A 17,388-nucleotide genomic window follows, 5' to 3' on the forward strand; every position below is an offset into this window, starting at 1 on the left:
GCTTCTAAATAAGTGTCTATTTTGGTGTGTGAAATAAATTATCACAAATTGAGTTTACTGTTACAGTTTTATTGTTACAGCTATATTTTAATTATTGCAGTAAATAATGTTATATCAAAACTATAAACAAAGTTTTAAATACACTGTTGACTCAACTTCCAAACAAAACAAAAACGCTTTTGGGTAGTTATTTAAAACAAAATCGATAGCCTTTCCCTGTCAGAGTTATTATTTGAATCGAATCATTAATTAAATGGATAATTATTTTTGTAATTGCGTCCAATTTATAGTCCAGTCTGATGACTATTAGATATTACGTGAACGTAATGGTGTCTCAAAAACATGTCCAATATTGAACTAACGCGATATGTCACCGCTCTCTACAAATGTGTCTTGAACGAGCGTGGACAAGCGAGTTTGTCCACTTTCCTAAGCACATCACCGTCAACCTAATACCGATGCCGTCAATACAACTTGATCATACTTCCGGCATTGATACTATTAAATACTACAAATCATTACGTCATTCGCAAATTCATTTAGAGTTTATTTTTGGGTTAGGTGGCAACTCGCACATATGACAACTGGCACGTGTGCCAGTTGACACTTACGCTGGAGTTATGTGGTCAAATTGGCCGAATCTCTCTTGGCTAGATAGACATACACACATAAGCTCACGCCTGTGATCCTTAATGGAGGCAGCAGGACCAGCAGTACTCAGAAGACAACTTACAGCTACTAATAGATACGAAATCCTAAGCTGGATATGACGCGCCATATGTTGACAGATCAACATCATCTTTAATTTAAGAGCCACTGTCTTGTCGGTATAGCAATCTCCACTTTTTTCTATCAAAAGCCAAATCCTTGACTTCCTTATAAGACACGACGTTGCCCAGAACCCAAAAGATAGTTTACAGCTACCAATAGATATTAATAATACGAAACCTAAGCTGGATATGACGCACTATTTGCAACAGATGATTAACCATAATTATAATGATCCATCACATTAAATCCCTCATTGATTTTACGACATAACCGGAAAGATAAGCAGTTGAACTCGGTCATTCTTTTGTTCTGTACAAGTCCAGTTTAGAAGCAATGGAATTCTTTGGCCAAGTAGTTAACGCACTCACAGGCAAACCTCTTAGTCATGTTAAAAAATGCAACGCAAGGAGTCTAATATCGATATGTATTATGTTTCGACATGTACGCATAAAATAAACTAACGAAATATGTTTAAGTGGTAGATTCCATCACAAATTTCCATTGATATAAGCTGTCGCAATGAGCAGCACTAAGCTTGAATACTTCCTTATGCGCTGCATGTATGGCTAGGAAATATCATCACACATACTTCTATATTACAAACGCTTTAGACTAGTGAAGAGTATATAATATAATATTATGTAATGTAATTGAGTGAAGTTTACTATCTGCACTGCTATTAACGACGGTTCACTATGTTTTGTGAACCATAGACTAATACAAACAGGGGGGTTAAAATGGCCACATCGAAGCAATTCATCTAAGAAAGCAATATTGCAATTTGACATTTACGCATAAAAAAAGCAAGTGCGCAAGGTAAACAACTGTCAAATAGCGATATTGCTTTCTTAGATGAATTGCTTCGATGTGGCAATTTTAACCCCCCAGAACATATATCCCTTTGCCCGGAAGATAGTCGGACTGCCAACAAAACTAGTAGGATGTCATTCATTGTTACAAGCGGAAATTGAACTCACGACCTCGGCAGTGATAGTCGTGAGCACTTAAACCACTGCTCGTAGGTGATATCGAAAGTAATTCGAGTTCACACAGAAAATGGTTTATACGGACAAACGTTTCCCGGACCGGAACATACTTCTTCCTTAAACTAAACCCCACCCCGGACGTTGCATACAAAAATGTCATTCTTACCACGTAAGTACTAGCCTGTATTACGCTGGTTTACTCTTCGGGTTGAAAGGTTAGACAAGCAGTCGCTTCTGTAGAAAACTGGACTTGTCATATCTTCAGTTTAGGTAAGCGGACCCTGCGAAAAACCGGATAACGATAAGAAAATGATGATGACCGCGTAAGTGCTAACGAGACAGGTAGTTTGCGCGCGCTTTTCCTTAATCCTTAGCGACTTACGGTTATTTAGACTAAAGTAAGACCTAGAGGTGGTGAGGTAAATCTATCTCGGCGCCCGATACGAATTGGTGCGGAGCGGGGAGTGTCCGTTCTATACGCAGTATTATTATTTATTCTATGACCACCATCTGCGCTACTCTTAGTGTTTTATATAAACAAGGAAATAGGTTCACACACACGCGTTATATTTTCAAATGTGAAATATAATATTATCATTATTACATAAACATAGTTTGTAAGTTACATTGTTACTAACAAAAAAATGGGCACTATTAGTCTGAAATAAAAGATTTTTTTTTTTTTTTAAACAGGTAATCCTGCGAGAAATTACATAATGGCTTAGACTAGAGCATTACACTACATTATAACACTTCTCCCATAAACAGATTTGCTAAGTGTTACTTAAATTATAAATAGGTTTATTACGGCGTAGGTACTACACAGTATTGAATATTATTATTATTATTATGTACATATAATAATAAAATAAAGCGATAGGTCATCAGACAAATAAGAGATCGGTTCTTAATTGCTTTTATTCTTAGTATATAATATTACATATGTACACTACTACACAACATACATAAATACATAAACTCATGCCCATAATCCCTAATGGGGTGGGCAGAGCCACGAGTAATCAAAGACAACTTGCAGCCACTGTTGATACGATACGGTAAACCTTATGGTGATAAGGGATCAGCCTACCACAAAAAAAGGGCAAAATACTGTGGAGGCTGATACCCGCACACGGAAATAGCGGTGGATTGGTCATGTCCTTAGAAGACCTGGTGTGTGCGTAGAAAACTCAAAAGGGGGCGGGCGGGCCAAAGAGACCTAGGGACGGTCGGTAGGCAGAGAGTTGAAAACTCTAAAGTAGGGATGACTGTCATACCGTGATCATGGCACTTGCAACAGTGTCGAAATATCGGGAGTATCATATCCCTGCTTTAACCCCGGTAAGAACCCGTTATTATGTGTTTTAATTATGATAATAACCGTGTAAACTTAAAACAATGTATAATGTACGATTTTCTAAGATTTTTCTTAAAAAAAAGGTGAGTTTAAAATGTTATCAGACCACGTAAAGGTTATAAGAATATAACAAATAATACCATAACAATTATTTCAGCTAAAATAAGGGCACCAATAACCTAAGCGCAAACAGAGCGATTATTTCGTAGGTAACTACACCTCAATCTAAATAGCCACTTAATAAATCTAATTAAGAAACTGGTATTATATTTCCTATATCAAAATACGGTAACAATATATTTGACGTAGGACATAGTTTGTTGAATCGTGATTCTGAATCACGATCTGTTGAAGTAAGCGCTTAATTAAGATACTATAACAAATGTTTGGACTTCCTTTTACTGGCGCTACCAGAATATAATTTATTATATTATATATTAAAAACTGGTCGTATTTTCACGAGTTTGAATCCCAGCTCGGACTTCTAACTAAACCACTAAATTCAAATTATTTATTTATTTGTACACAATAAAACAGACACAAAGAACATACAAAGAAAACAGATAGTACAGGTATACTTATCTCTAAACAAAGATATTTCTCCCAGCTGACCAACGACCTATGTCCTATGACCTAATTGATACATATTTGGATCATAGACAAAATTGATATCACGTGTTTTCCAAGATTTGTGCTTGATTAATGGCAATAAGCATGTCCGGGCGAGGAGAGGATGTATATACCACTTTGTACCTCTGCCTACCCCTCACGGATACAGGCGTGATGCTATAAAACTGATGTTATTTAAGCTGATTTTTGTGATCATTCAACACTACGACGAAGAGACAAAGCAAAGGTCTCTGGTTCAATTCCTAGTCGGTAAACATTCATACATAAACTCACGCCTATTTCCCACCGGGGTAAGCAGAGACTATGGAATTCCTTTTGCCCTGATCCTGACACACTTCTCTTGCTTCCTCCACATTCATTAATCGTTTCATACACGCACGCCGGTTCAGAGTAGATCGTACTGAACCTTTTCTAAGGACGTGTCCAATTTGGTCAATGTACGTCCTTCTAGGTCTTACTCTGTCAGCCTACCACCAACCGGTCGGTAAAATAACTCATATTAAATATTAAATAGGTTCGTCTCCTTATTTATTTCGTCGAGAATAATCGACATCGTAAAAACCTAACCTTGTTAAAATATCTGTTGCTTTGTATAATGAATCATTCATCCTTAAAAGTTTTTTGTGTCTAAACCAGTGGTAACGACTAGTTATTCTGAAACAATAAATAAACATCGCCAATTCCGCCATATTTATAACGTACATTAATCATTCTTGAACCAAAATTACAATGAATAAAACAATGTATCTTCTGTCATTTGATATCAGTATATGGGATCAACTTTTTTATAATACCTTCAAGGATAAACAAACGTTGGCCCCTGATTCCTGCAGACACCTCTTAATTTTACTTTAAGTTATACCTGTCATTTTCTTATCCGCCGAAAAGGAAAGGAACGGATAATTGACAGTTCTTAATTTTAGGAAGAATGAGTAAATGAATGAATAACCCAGGCCAAAAGGTATCTCGCTGGTATGCAAAACGTTTGACGTGTACTCAAACGTCAACTTGATTCTGTCGGGTTATTAGCCAATGCAAAATTTGTAAAGGGTTGTATTAGATTTGAGCTTAAAATTGACGTGTGTTCCATAAATTTTATGCTTGTCGATTACCCTTTTCTTTTCGGCGGATAAGAAAATGACAGATATAACTTAAAATAAAATTAGATGATGCTTACAGGAATTAGCACCATTATGCAAATAAAACAAAAAATAATCGAATTCATGTTTATCACGTGCTCAGCAGTTAAGGAAAACATCGTGAGGAAACCCACATTTCCGAGAAATGCATTTTCGGAGGTATGTGACCCTAATCTGTATTGGGCTGGTATTCCCTTCGCGGGTTGGAAGGTCAGGCAGGTAGTCGCTTCTGTAAAAAACCGGACCTGTCAAATCTTCAGGTTAGGTAAGCGAACCCTGTGAAAAACGGGATAATACTAGGGAGATGATGATCCCTGTACGGTCACGAGCATTAATATACACTTTGATACCATGTCACATTAACTTTTTTGACAAATTGATCTATAAGTCTCAGTAAATGTCAAATATGTTAGTGCAACAGAGTCCTAAAGTGGGTACATTATATTGCTCATGACTGTAGACTTAGGATGGTATTAATAAACGAATCTCAGCTGAGACTGCCCTCAAGATCATGTCTCTGTTTTTATATGAGAACTGTCACATTGACATAATCTTGAGGGCAGTCTCGAAGCTGAGATTAGTTTATTAATACCACCCTTAATGCCACCTCTGAGTACAAACGAGCACGATCGTGTAAGGACATTCTCGGTTGCTGTTCTCGCCGATCATCGTCCATGAACGGGTATGATCATAGACCTAGCCCGTAAGCGTGCGTAATCGCAGATAGTGTAGAGAAGGCACACACGCGAACTACGTTCCCATGGCAGTACCTTCAACGTCGTCCTATTCACACTAAAACGAGTAATAGGTAACAAAATAAATTACGAAATTGTCGTTAAACACGTCGTAATTATAATGGATATTAAACTTACTAATTTAGGTTTCAAAGTCACATTGTACGGGATAATTGAAATTATTATTACTAACTTAACAAACTTTATAATTAAGCGTGAAGTATAAAAGCTTTGGAGGATAATGTAAAGATGAGGTGCTTCTGTTAGCGAATAGCGGAAAACAAGTAAGTAATGTAAATACTTACCTAAAATGTGTTTGTTATGGCAAAATACAATTACCCTGCTGATATAAAGACATCTATAAAATCATAATCTTCCTAGCGTTACCCAGTTTTTCACAAGGTTTTACCTAATCTAAAGATTTGACAAGTCCGTTTATTACACAAGTGACTGCCTGGTTGAGCCATCCAAAAGACAAAAACAAAAAACACTAAGATATATATAAATAACTGTAAGGTTTCCGTTGACGAATAAAATGATTCTATATACTTTGCCCGTTAGTATCTAGTTCATGAATAAAATGTCCGATAAATACATTATTTCTGTTGTAACCTACAACTTTAATACACATAATAACCACATCACAAACCTTTAAGTAATTTATAAATAAGTCCAATAAGTTGATAAATTGCGCAGAGTCGAGAACAGTGAAAGAATCAAAGAGAGGCCTTTGCCCAACAGTGGGATCAAGTGGAATAGATGAGATAAGATATAAGTTAAATACAAAGTCAAATAATATTATCAGGTATTGGTTTCGATTCCTAATTTTATTTTAAGTTTTACCCGCCATTTTCTTATTCGCTGAAAAGGAAAGGAACGGATGATTGACAACTGTTAATTTAGAATGAAAGAATAACCCGGGGGGAATAAAATAGGCGCATCTTGCTCATATGCAATCCGTTTGGCGTGTGGTGTCAACTTAATTCTGTCGGTTTATTGGCCAATATACAATTTTAGAAGGGTTTATTAATTTCTGCCTATATTGACGTGTGTTCCATACATTTTATGCCTGTCGATTACCCGTCCCTTTCTTTTTTAGCGGATAAGAAAATGACAGGTATAACTTAAAATAAACTTAAACGGTGTGTACCGGAATTAGCACCATTATCTCACTGAATCACTATAAAATGGGACGAATAATTAATTGCAAGAGATTCGACAAACGACGTCGACACGTCAAGCGTGTAGAATCGTCACGCGGCTAAGGCACGCGCTTGATGCCGACATAACATTATAGACAGATATAAAATATATTACGTATGAACAGTACCACAGGTACTATTAAAAAGTGCTCTAATATGCATAACTATGATTTGAGAAATGAGCATTGAGGTGCGTTCAAAAGTAAAATGCCATATTTAAAAATTGCATTCGACCGTTGACTTAACATCGAAAATACGTACCCAAATATGCTCCCGTAAAGCATATCGAGATGATCAAAGTCACAATCAAAACACAAAAAACATACCTAAATAAAAAAATATTACGTGTGCGGCGTGTGCCACATACCTTAGTAAATATAATAGACACAAAGCTGCGTTACGGCTTATCTACATATATGTTACAATTACCTAATGCATTTTGTTTTGACGGCTCCAGCTTCCTCGAGTCGGCTCATGACATCATAACAATCGTGTTACTCTCAAACCACCCGCAAGGCTGCACTACAAAGCCCTGCACACTAAATTAACAAAGTACAGCTCAGAGCAAGGCCGTAAGAGGGTTCCGGCATTTTGCTTAATAGCAACAAGAAAAAACTGGAAAGAAAATAATTAGGAAAACCGTAACGCATTAGAACCGGCTAATAAACCAAAACGCCCGAGGTAATGATGATGAAATGCAGTAACACAGAAACTTCCCCAGTTTCGGACTGCCCAAGAAAAACCGTAAAAGGAACAGTTGTAAAATTTCAGCTCCCAACTTCAGAACGCACGTATAATTTATTATAGGGATTGTTGTCAGCATCTGGACACACAAATAAATCTTGAAGTTGGGACATTAGCCGTTGGCCGGCCCTAACGGCCAGGTAATAATTTCAATCTGCAACCGGCCAAACTTCAAAATGGCCAAACTTGAACACATTATCTTTTAATTTGGGCCGGCAGACAAATAAAGACGTTGCCGAGCGAAGTTCCATTGAAACGGTATAAAGTTTAGGTGAGATGGAATAAATTGACGCGCGAAAGATCGCAGCCCACTGTTTCCAAAGCAATGAGATACGAATTTCTCATTAAAATTTTGAAAGAGGAAGTCGGATTCCCGGTGCCCCATTCAATTCCGCCTTTTGAAACTAAATCACAAGTTTTATAACGAATTACTTTGACAATAAGGAACCTATTGAATATGAAAGTTGTCTTGTGATTCAATTAATTAAAGACGTACTGAAAGTCACAGGAAAGGTCGCAGACGCAATCTGTATGCCACTTCATTCTTTGCTCTTGTAAAAATTTAAGAGTTCCAAAATTATTTTTGTTCAAAGCGTAACAGTACGAATAGATAATAGAACGTATAGAATTTTAAAAAATAACTGTGCAAGTAATAAGAACATTATGATGTCTACAAATAAGATGTGACCCAATCGAGAAACTCGGGGTCTACTATTATTACTTATATTCGTACTATAATTCCAAGGCGAAAAGGCGCGAGTTGGCGTGTACTTATTCCTTTTTGGACGGGATGTACCGTGGAATCCTAAAGAATCCTCTACATGACCTGACAAACAATAAACGCTAAAGATTATATCCTATATCTTTCTTTTATATCGTTCTAGAAACAAACTTTTCAACTACGAAAGTGTCTTCTACCAAGTAAGTTATGTCTGTCTAGCCTGTCAGCCCTTCATCTCGACTTGTTCTATGCTAATCAACCCCGACTAGAATGAAATTTAATTTCTCCTTGCGCCATTTAAAACTTCCTTTTTCTTAACTTATTCAAATACTGATTAATTTTGGAAACTCATTCTCAGTTTCATTGAACGAAATAAGTTTAATTAACAGACTTTACTGTTGTGACTTGGAAATATTAAAATGAGACTAACTCGGCCTACTGGGAATATTAATATCAAGTATATTTATTTCTCCGTCTTTTGGGATCTGAGTCAGAAGGGTTCCAATGGTAATTGAATTCGTCTTTATTATGCCTCTAATTCATTTCTAAGCGCAAAGAGCTGCAGAATCATTTGTTTTAATATCATCCAATTTAAGAACTGAAGCTGCCAGTTTATTTGTTTTAAAAGTATGAATGGTTTTAAAAAGTAGTTCTGATACTGATATATTATTTTTACTTAAAGCAGTCATTATAGGTTTTATTAAGAATATTATTTCAAACTGCAAAAAATATTAATATTTAGTATGTTAGTGACAAGCTAATTAGTAAGTTAATGAAAAACGTTTCATCAAAACCACAATTTCTTAGCAGGAGCTTAATTTAAAAGCCATCTAAGTACGAATCAGACACTTAATTGTTTAAAGTATTTAAGAACTGAACCCAATGGAGGAAGATTACATGTCAAGAAAGAAGATTTACGAACAAAAACACTTTTGTTACTCGGTTCGGGATTTTTAGTGCGAGTCCGACTCACCCTTGTCCAGTGCCCAAAATATTTCTATTTCCCAAATCGTACACATTGAGATACTTGTCACTTGACTTGTTGATCTATATTAAGTATACAAGATAACTTCGATAAGTCTTCATTAACACAATGAAAAATAAAACAAAATGAACTCATTTACCCTTTATTTCTCATTCAACCGGCTTTTGCTCACAAATATATTTGTCTATAGTTCATTTAACTACTTAGACGCGCTACTAACCTAAAGAACTCTTCACCAACTTTCCAAACCTATTAATCACGCTTTAAAGCCTACGGGCCATTACAAAGGTCAGGCACCGCTCAGCCGACGACGGCTCGCGCTTGACCACTCTCTCCATGACCTCTGACTCGAGTCGCGAAGTTACACAACTGTTATGCTAACATTATGTATATCTCCATAACTTTAAATTATACGTCCGGAAACATGCAGGCATTTATAGGACAATGATATAGAAGCAGTTTAGTAGTTTTGTAGAAAAATAAAGAATTCTGATTTAACACTCTCATACATTACGATATCTGAAACGATTTTGACTTAGAAATGTGACTTTCTTTTGAACCCATATGATTTAATTGATTGAGAAATATATCTAAATTATAATGTGTTGAGTTGATATATTATTAATATTCTTTATTGGGTATGTTAGCCCTACATAAATGTTGTAAATTAAATAATATATTTTGGTTCATTTGTATTTGTATCAAGCAAATGGAACGTACTATATACAAACAACACGTGCAAATCACTTGACACCACTTTTGCATTTGTATTTATACTAGCTCGGTGACTTTGCGACATCTGACATTGTTCAAAGCGTACATTACACATAATATTATGTGTGTGACTTAAATGTGGCTTCAAAACAAAGCTTTAGCACTGCTTATTTACATAATATATATTGTGGCAATGCCTTCTTTGTGGTTAACATCGTTAGAAGACTTTGTTAAGATTTAAAGCTTCTTGAATACAAACATACATATTTATGTTTGCCATAACTTTGCAAAGTAGACATACTATTGCTGTAAATTGTGGGATTACATAACTTACTTGTGCTGTGTCTAATTCATTAACTGCATTTTCTATTGCAGATCTGTACATTTTTGTAATAGATCCAAAGCATAATCGATTCTGTCTGACAAAATTAAGTGGCCAAAAATAAACGTGAATAAATGTGAACTATGATTGACCTCAATAAATTTCGATAGCATTATTTAGTTCCTGAGATAATCAATTATTGTGTCAGGCAAACTTATGTTGTGGTTAGAAGCATTGACATTTGTTCAAATCTATAAAATTATGAAGTTACTGATATACAAAATGATTGAGACTCAACATTTTCTATAGGTAATATCTGTCGGAAATGTACAATATTTCAACGTAGAAACTGACTGACAGACGTTTATTGAAATAGTTCCTTTGAGATAGTTACAAAATAGCCCATAATAATGCTTTGAGGGGACAGATTCTGAATGCAGTTGACATGCAAAGGAAAATAAGACTTTACAATTTTGTTTACAATATAAAATAACGTAAGCTTACGACCATATTATATTCCCAATATAGATAATCGAAAGTATCCATCACAAGATGAACTGAGCTATCGAGTAGATCAACGTGATGAATGTGTCACCGACTTGCTTCTCAAATGGGAAGCGCCGGTTTGAATCCCGATTCTAGACTTGCATCAATGAGTTATTAATTTATGTTCAGTGCAATTTTCACTAACACAATTGGCTTGACCACTATACATACACAACAACGCGTATAACCTACGCTCTATTCACTCAACTGTAGCGGGGTTTATTAAGACATTTTAATTTTGTTTCAAGTCCATAAGCTGGATATTTATAATCGAGTAAACAAAGTGTCTGTTTCTAAAGCATTTTTTTTTTTCAAGGAAATAATTAATAATTTAACTTAATATATAATGGGCTCAATTTCGCGAAGATTAAGGTTGACTTACTAGTCAGTAATTTCTCCTTTTATCTAAGATAACTTAATATTTTCAGTTTAATTTTCCTTAAGATTCCTTTATTTATATTAAGATTAATTATGTTCATTCCAGCCCTAAAACGTTCCATTCACCAGTAATGAAGCTGGACCGGGAAGAAGCGCGTCGCCACTTATAAATCTACCCTCAAAATTTCCTTTCATAACAATTTTAAGTATAATGATAAAGTTTGAAATGAACGATTTTAATTAAAAGTTTGTATTTGTGATTGTTTCAGGACAAAGGCACGCTTTTCTGTTTGGTAAGTAAACAATTGCATGTTATTCTCGAAATTGAAAAGTTTGAGTTAGAAAAATTGCTTTTCTATATTATTTGATCGCATTTCTTGCGCATGCATTTGATCATTAAACTTACTGATATATAATTCTGGTATAAATATATGTACCTATCTGAAAACTAAGCTGTTCCAACACTTATTTATAGCTTGAAGTGAACACAGCAACGCATTCAAATAAAACCTCCACTAAATAAAATACGTACATATACATGGGTTATATATGTTTTCAGTATCTACATACCAAAACATACCATGCATAAATCCCCTACCACACACGTGCGAGGCCAGTTAGATTAATGTCCGTCTTATTACACTCGACCATCGGAAACTATCGACCCCGCGGCAGCGGAAATAGAACTAATCGATTTTCATTTCGCTGCAGGAAATTAAATCCTTTGAGAGTGGACCGATAACGGATTTCAGCTAAGCACGACACGTGTTGAGAGCGGCGGACGCTGCTTCCATACGGGTTTTAGGGTTCACTTGCGCCGAGTTTCACTCTCAAAAACACGTTTCATTGTTTTACTCCGTCAATAGCAGTGATATATTTGTCAGCTGTCAGAACAATGCATTTTCCTAATATGTCCCTTTCGTACTGGACTGTATAGGCGTTGCTTCCATGTGCGTTTCAGCCTTAATAGGTTACCCTAATGGGTCCACTTGGTCCTAGGATGCATTGTTACCGTTAAATATATTGATTGATTTATTTGACAGTTGCCAGAAAAGTACATTTTCTTGCAATATCTCTTTCGCGCTAGACTGTATACATTTTTTTGTCCTGCTGATACAAATTCAAGCCACTTTTAGATGTTATAGGATCGTTCCAATGATTTTTCACTTGCCTGGGTGCTGGAGTAAAAAAAAACATTGAGAAATAATTTTCAGTGGCATTTGATATTGGAATCCTATAGGATATTCTTTTTATAACATAATAATGATAAACCGTATAGTGACAGATTACTAGACAATCATTTGTGTATTAGATAGTTAATCATGTCGACTTTTGTAACCATTCTCTTCTCTTAAGAAACAGCTGAATGCGTTGTATTTTTACCGACTCCAAAAAAGGAGGCTATGACATCCTTACTCCCAGATTGGGACTCCTAGTCTAACAGAAAATTAAAAATGATGAGAGAATATAATCCAAACCCAGCGGAACCCTACAGCGAAGCAGGTATTATATATTATTTAACAAGGTTTTTAATATCTTTCATCGGACGGTCTTTATTAAATTTCGCCCGTCTAACATACGATCGTAGGGGCCCGAGGCGAATCCGTTTTTATTTATTCGGTTAATTTTAAATCTTTCCTTATACTTATGACGACGCTTCAGTGATTATCTTCGTCGATTTCCACGATTATCTGTGGAGCTTTATAAAATTGAAAAAAAAATGTTAGAATATCCTTAGCGTACAGAGTAAATGCGTTAAAAAGCTTCCTTTTTAAACGGAGATTAAACCTGAAAGCACATCAAGAGTCTTAAAAATTGGATGCGCTGTCAGTATTTTCAGTTTTGTATGAGATTATAATCATCATCATCAATTTAAGAGCCACGCTCTTGTCGGTGTAGCATTTTCCATTCCAGTCTATCAAAGGCCAATTCCTTGACTTCCCTATAAGACACGACGTTAACCTTTTCAAAACCAAGGAAGGAGAGGAGGAAGGGGAAGACCAAGAAGAGCTTACATGGAACAGATTAGAGATTATAATACTACGCCAAAAAAATTAAGTTCTATAATTATATTTGTTTTGTTTATTTTGAAATCTTTAGCGCGTGATGCTAGCGTGAATATGGCATTAACTACTTAGGCCGATGTCCAAATCAAGTTATGTGAAATGCTTCACATAATGCGTATAATACACTATATTATGTCATTCATTTGTTTATACGCAACATAAATATATTGTGTGACGAACTCACAGCCATGCGACCAACTCGCAAGTCGTCAGGTTTTTTTTATAACACATTTGAAGTATCTACATTTTTATTTTCGGGACACTGAATAGAAAAATATGCAATATGGAACGAAATCTCTTTCCAAATAACACGAGTTTTATTTATCAGGTACACATATTTTGACTATTGGAATGTGTACATCAAAGCATAGCCTTTTTTATTAAAATACTACAGTATAAAATACCTCTACAGTACAATTTTATATATTTATCTATTAGAGTATTTAACATTTTTCTTTATAAACCTTCTATATAATTATATTTTATATTATATTTTTATCTTCTTTCAGTAATTAGCATTCTGAACCAAAATGATAACCGGTGTGTAAACGTAACATTTTTGAATTTACGTCATTTCGCAAGGTGTTTTGGCTGAGGAGAAGAAATGACAAGAAACTGCAACAGCAGTATAGATTTGATAAAAAGAAAAAAAGCTTTTCCTTTTTCACAAATCTCAACATTGCGCCCGATAAAACGTGAAAAAAACAACAAATAATGAATCTCACTCAATTCTCGCCAGTTTCTTGCATTAGTTGTTTGCAGAAGTAATCTGACCTCACGAAACATATGCTATGACGAGTAGGTAGCATACTTCGATTTGTCCGTGGCCGATCCCCTGGGAAATTAAGGAAGGAGATACCAGTCCAGTACTGCGTGTCGCCATGTCACAATGTCCACTCTCTAGGCATCGTGTCACCCCGTGATATGTTTTCTGTTGTAATGAAAATCTTGTCCATGATTTTCTTATTTGTGAAGCTGTTCAAGATGTGTCATGAAAAAAGCTATTATGTGTTAAATGTGTTTAGATATAAACTAATAGAAACATTCGTACAGAATACAAGCATGTACTTACGTATAATCCATATAAGGATATAATATATATGACCTGTATTGGGCTGGTTTTCCCTTCGTGTTGGAAAGTCAGACAGATAGTCGCTTCCTTAAAAAACCGAACCTGTCAAATCTTCAGGTTAGGTAAGCGGGCCCTATTTAATTACGTAATAATGTCACACATTTATAAAAATAAGACCGTTACACACAACATTATAAACCTTAAGCCAAGGATACGTTACCTACCCACTTTAAATAGATGTGTAGGTAAGTATAATTAATTTGTAAAGCAGATGGAATTAACACATAAAAAAACTACTTAAAAATAAATCTTACTTCATAACTGTAGCAGGTGTTGTATGTGTTTAAGGCGATTTGAATATAAAGTCTTTTAGCGCTTATGTAGGTATTATATATTGTTGTTCCGTTAATGATTCAACAAATTGTTTTTCCATAAGCCCTCGATAGACACGTCACGACTTTGAACTTAGCATGTATTTGTACAATAGAAGCAGTCTCAAAGGTTATTTTCAAGCGCATTTTTTATGAAAATTGAACCGTCACATACGGTTATATCTTCCGCATAATATGGCGGCAAAAAAAGAAAAAAAATTGACTCGATCACAAAATAGGAAGACTGAGGCGAGTTTAATCGAAAATCTTCGATAAAGATCGAATTTGCTCAGTTTACGGTACGCTTATATTATGTTTATGGATACGTCGTGACTCGATTTTCCGCGTTGGTTTTAGGTACTCTAAACTCTATTTTTGTATAAAAGCCTACGTAATCAAAAGGATTTAAAACATTTTAAGGTTAAGTTCCATTTTAATCTTTTAAAACAGTCACGCTCACCCGCGACACTATACGCTTTATTTCCCCAAAAGAACTCAAGTTCTTGTTTTTAGGTAAGTAGTCAAATGTTTTTAAAATTTACTTAGATATTGGTGGCAAACTTAATTTGACAGTTCTAAAACTAGCTCTATCCTGTCATGCACTTATTGCAACTGAAGGACAATGGTGTTTTGTGTAATTTTAGTGGTGTCAAACTAAATTTAAGGTAAAACAATATACGATATTATGTTCGTGACAAGAGGACGATAAACACATTATACCTACTTACAAACTATCATATCATCAAATGGTTAATTTCACAATGATTATCTTTAAAACTATGTCAACGATGCATTGTTATTAGATCTTATTGCTCGTATCATCATCGACCCTATTTTCGCAACACCACAAACCGACATCAAGTATTCGTTGGAAAAATAAAAGCAAATGAAAAGTTACTTAACATACAGTTATGAAGTATGTCATTACTTTATCAGATGAAACGAGACGGTCGCTTCGAGGCTGGCGAGGCGAAAGGCAACTGTTTGACTGCAGGCGAGCTACGGGAGAGAATCGAGAAGAAACAAACTATACTGTCCTAGAGGCGGGCTCTTAGTACCTAATAGTAGCGCTGGGAACTAGAAGCTAAAAGCTTAGAAACAGAAGCAAAATACAAATGTGTAGATCATCTTAAGTATAAAGTAGTAAGGCCCAACGTCTTTTTAAAATCCAAACTCCATTGTTCAACTATGGTGTCTGGAAACCGGGGCCTTACGGGGATAATGTAGAAGTTACAACATATTCTTATCCATCTTAGGACTGCGCAATAAGTGGTGGTAAGATGTCTTCTGGTTCTGTCCATCCCTCATCTTGATAACTGTGACTTAAAACTCACGTGTTCTAAACGTGATTAAATCAAACCGTTTATCGCTTGATCGCTACCAATCGTACCAGACGGCGGCCGGGCGGTGTCTACGTTCGTTTCTCATTTTTATAGCAGTAAGGAAGGTTTTGGACTTTTTGTGAGCTATAAAATCTCAGGTCATCATGCTATCTGTTTCAGTATAGAGCGAGTAAAGAAAAACACTAGTTTTATACAGAATTTGAAATTCATAAAAAAAGTACATCAAACTGACTTTTCATTCCACGCTATACTCCAGGAAAAAGTACCATTACCCTCAAAACAAATTCAAAGCAATCATTTCTAGTTTACATAGCTCTACCAAAACTGCCAAATACTAATAATTTTGAAGAACCTCCATTACTTGAACCAAATAAAAAAATTTTGGCCCGAGGATACATTTATATATTGTTTTTTGTAAATACAACGTAAAAGTTGTCGGTGGTATCTCAATACCTAACAGCATTTCCCACTTTCTAATCACCGTAGCATAAAAAGGAAAAGTCAACAAGCATTTGCAATGAGTAGCTATATTATGTCACTGACTCGTTTAGCAAAGATTACAGGTTAAATGATAATAACTATGTCATCTGGTTTACTCACGTCTACTCCTCAATATTGACACGTTAGGCTATCCTAAAGGATAGATCATCATCTACCTAGCATTATTCCGTTTTTCACAGGGTTCGCTTACATAACCTGAAGATTTCACAGATCCGGTTTTTACAGAAGCGACTGTCTGTCTGACCTTCCAACCCGCGAAGGGAAAACCAGCCCAATACAGGTTAGGTTACATACCTCCGAAAATGCATTTCTAGGGAATGTGGGTTTCATCACGATATTTTCCTTCACCGCTAAAGCGATGGTTTCTTAAGGATACGTGAATATTCAAAACTCTACTCCTTGTTCAGCCAGACCAATGACGTCATTATTGTTTAGTTTTCTTAGAAGGCTTTACAGGGTGAGCGTTATTCCTGTCTCATCACTCTGTAGCCATATTTTAATTTTAGTTCTTCTCTTGGTAGGTTGTGAGATCAGTGACCGATTCCATCAGCCACCGCAAGCCCCTGATATGACTCATGTAACGACTACATATATTATTTAAGTAAATAGTAGCCAGGACCAACGGTTTAACGTGCCGAAGCACGGATCATCTTACTTTTTGGGCAATCGAGTAATGAATGTAATAGTGAAATATCTTAACCAAACTAGGGATCACAAAGTGATTTTTGTGAGTGGTCCCCACTGGGATCTGGACCCGAGACCTCCGGATTGCAAGCACAACGGGCAACCATGAGACCGCAGGTGAA

The 17,388-nt window shown here is 35.7% G+C and overlaps 1 protein-coding gene across 2 annotated transcripts in view; it reads left to right on the top strand.

Moving 5' to 3' along the window:
• LOC126366502 (immunoglobulin A1 protease) overlaps positions 1 to 17,388 on the top strand; it is a 149,821-nt gene that overhangs the window by 22,893 nt on the left and 109,540 nt on the right. For both annotated transcript variants that reach the window (XM_050009623.1, XM_050009625.1), the window contains exon 2: positions 11,499 to 11,522. The gene's annotated coding sequence lies outside the window, so the exon portion shown is untranslated. The remainder of the gene's footprint in view (positions 1 to 11,498; positions 11,523 to 17,388) is intronic.

The sequence above is a fragment of the Pectinophora gossypiella genome, chromosome 4 (genome assembly GCF_024362695.1).
Source record: "Pectinophora gossypiella chromosome 4, ilPecGoss1.1, whole genome shotgun sequence".
Taxonomy (NCBI): Eukaryota; Metazoa; Arthropoda; class Insecta; order Lepidoptera; family Gelechiidae; genus Pectinophora; species Pectinophora gossypiella.